Source organism: Dermacentor silvarum, chromosome 8 (assembly GCF_013339745.2).
Source record: "Dermacentor silvarum isolate Dsil-2018 chromosome 8, BIME_Dsil_1.4, whole genome shotgun sequence".
Lineage (NCBI taxonomy): Eukaryota > Metazoa > Arthropoda > Arachnida > Ixodida > Ixodidae > Dermacentor > Dermacentor silvarum.
In genome coordinates this window covers 93,820,688-93,823,814 of record NC_051161.1, presented here as the reverse complement: position 1 = coordinate 93,823,814, position 3,127 = coordinate 93,820,688, and positions in this window count along the sequence as shown.

Sequence of the window (3,127 nt, the reverse complement as noted above, 5' to 3'; positions counted from 1 at the left end):
TATGTAATGGTATTGAGAAATTTCGGGCAATGGACGGCATGTGAACATGTTCAAATGGGAACGTCAAGTCAGCATTTGTGCGTCGGTGGTTAGGGACGCTAATACAAGCAGATCACTTACAAACAGAACCTGTTATTCGGCGTTGCTTTCAATATTAGCGGTGGTCAACAAGATATAAGAATTTTACTGGATCCTCTGAAACTGAAAAAAATAAAAATAAAAAATATAAGTAATAAATAAATAACAATACATTTTAATTATACTGGCATGGTGCCATTTTACGCAACACATGCTGCAAAACGTTTCGGCACAACGGGTTGTTCGGCTTAATAAGGGCTTCTGCGGTATTGAGTTATATTGTTATATGACTGGCTTTGTCACGAGGACTTAGTGCACATCTGACTACGTGGCTTCTATGAGGTACTGAGCTTACCTTGGACCAAAAAAAAAAAAGAACACTCCGATACCAGTTACTTCGCACTCCCACGAAATAATGTCGCCACTTATTCGATATGGAAATAGAGGTCGCTTGTTTTGCGTGTGTAAAGTACTACGTTAGTGTTCTATCTATTGAGGTTTATTAGCAGCGGGCCATTCGGCGAAAGTAGTTATGTCCTGCTGAAGTAAAAGACAATCGTGTGTAGTATGAATCTTTTGAAGATCGCGATGTCACCAGCGTAGAGCTAGGCCAATGAAATGGAGAAGTGTACGCATTGGTGATGGTTGGTTAACGACTGGAGCGGAAATATTACAAAAAAAAAACAGGAAGTGAGAAAAGGACAGACATCACTTCTGTTGTCTGTCCTTTTCTAACGTCCTGTTTTATCGTGCTGCTTCCGCTCAAGGCCAACGCGTATTTATTACTGCGCGAACATCCTTTACCAATCAGCAGAATAATAGCGGCCCAAAAAAGAGTCTTTTTGTACATAGCTGAAGGGCAAAAAAAGAGAGAGAGGAAGAGAAACCGGGGGGGGGGGGGGGGGGGAAAGGCAGGGAGGTTAACCCGAAAATATTCTGGTTTGCCAAATATGTGCTAGAACTATCTCTATTCATGATACTATCACACTGGCAGCGTGGAAGGTTAACTCTAAACAGTGACAATTAAGAAACGCGAACGCCATTGTGGTCAATCTTGGGTAATAATATTTCGCGGCAAATAACATGAATATTATGCTTAAATCGCAATAGATAGCATCTAATTCGCTTCAACCTTCATATGCTTTCAAGACATAGCTTATAAAACTTATATAACAAGGAAAAGCATAAAATAAATGCATATAGCTCTGTGTGGCGGAGGTCCTGCGGCAGTAAATTATCGCACTTGCTGTCCTTTATTCATCGGGTAATGAAATCTGCCAAATTCGGCTTTAGTTTGGTCTGCCTGAGAATCTTGTGCGTAATATCCTTAGTACTAGGGCACAGCCACAAAACATGGCGAATGTATACACAGGAAGACACAGGTACCGGGTATTCAGACACGTTGTAGGGTTGTCACTTGCAGATGCCCAGACGCATGGGACAGTAGGTGTCAGCGCCACCCTAGTCAAAAGCCTCCAAATACAAACATCCACCACCCGGGAAACGTAACTGAGAAGGAAACAGACACACGATTTAACAAAACTTTGTTGGTGAGCTAATTGGTTCGGGACTTAGGGACAAAAGGCAGGGCGCTAAGCATACGAGGATCAAGTGATGAACAAATGAGATATACTGGCGCCAACTTTTGTTTATTCACCAGAAGCCACTGAATTTTGTACATGAACCGTGCTAGGTTTGCGCCTGTAATACACGCGTGCACCTATGCGCCTGCCTCGATAGTTCAGTTCAGGTCACTGCAGTTACATTGTTATCCACTCTGATGATCAATGACTTACAAGTGGCGGTTAGCTCCTGCCACACTTGTTAGTTTATGTTTACTGTGATTACTGTGTACCCAGGTTCATGTGTAAAAGTGCATGGTTTCCGAACACTATTTATCTGCTGCTGTGGTCCATCTCTTTTCTTTCTGGGGTGGGGGGGGGGGGGAGGGGGAGTCCCTAGGCACCCCTTTCGGTATGTGCCCGTACGAGACTAATGCAACACAGTCTGTAGAGATATTAGTGGTACCTATTCCAAGCCATATTTTTGGTGCTTTATAACGTGTCGGTGATGAATATTTGTATTCGTTCATTTTATCAGCAGGCTCTGGATAACATAAATATAGACAGTACCATATTTCCAAAAATATTAGTGACTTGGGATTCATATGTTAGCGACAATGTTAGTAATACTTTTTTCATGGTTTTTTTTTTTTCAGAGACATCAGAAGCCCATTCACAAACGAAATACTTACTGCTTTACTGGAATCAAACTGAACACTGTGGTATTATGTACTTTAATGGCACGGATGGTAAGTTTAGTTCCCATTACATAGGTTTAGCTCTGCCGTGTTACCGTACGCTAAGTACGATACAACCATACCGGCCGAGGAGTGCACGGACGCACGATTTACAGCACGGAAAGTCTTTCTTTACGGTATACTGGATGGTAAAGAGCATATACCGTGGTTGTGTGGGAAGTTAGTAGCCATGCCACGCCTACAGAGGCCAAACTCGGCAAGAAATTGGTGCCATGTCGGAGGGCCCTCCCAAAGCTTACCCACATCTCGCATTTCACGGTTCCTATCTAGGCCGCGCCCTCAAGGAAACCCAGACCACGAACGTGACCTGGTCAAGAAGGCCTTGACTTCGGTTTCAGTCAGAGGCAGTTGCTCAAAAATGAAAGTTTGGAAAATTTTCTAAAGCATACAGTAGGTGACATAAATTTAACTTTCCGTGGGCCATTAGTATTAGTGGCGTAGATTTAGCAAAGCAAATTTTGGTGGGGTACAATACATTAATGTTAGAGTGATAGGCCTTGGAATTTGTAAAATGTGCAAGTCGCTAAAACGCTCTTTTCCACCTGTAGTGAAATAAGCATTTTCTTGAAGTTTCACAAAAAGAAGGTTAATTCCTTTCTACAGTGACATTTTTCCACCTCATATAAAAACTTCGATGAAAATTAATATAGTCGGGACCACCCATAGTATGTCCTTATCTGAACACATCCATACACAGAAGCGCGTAAATACTCCAGGCAAGACTCTTCG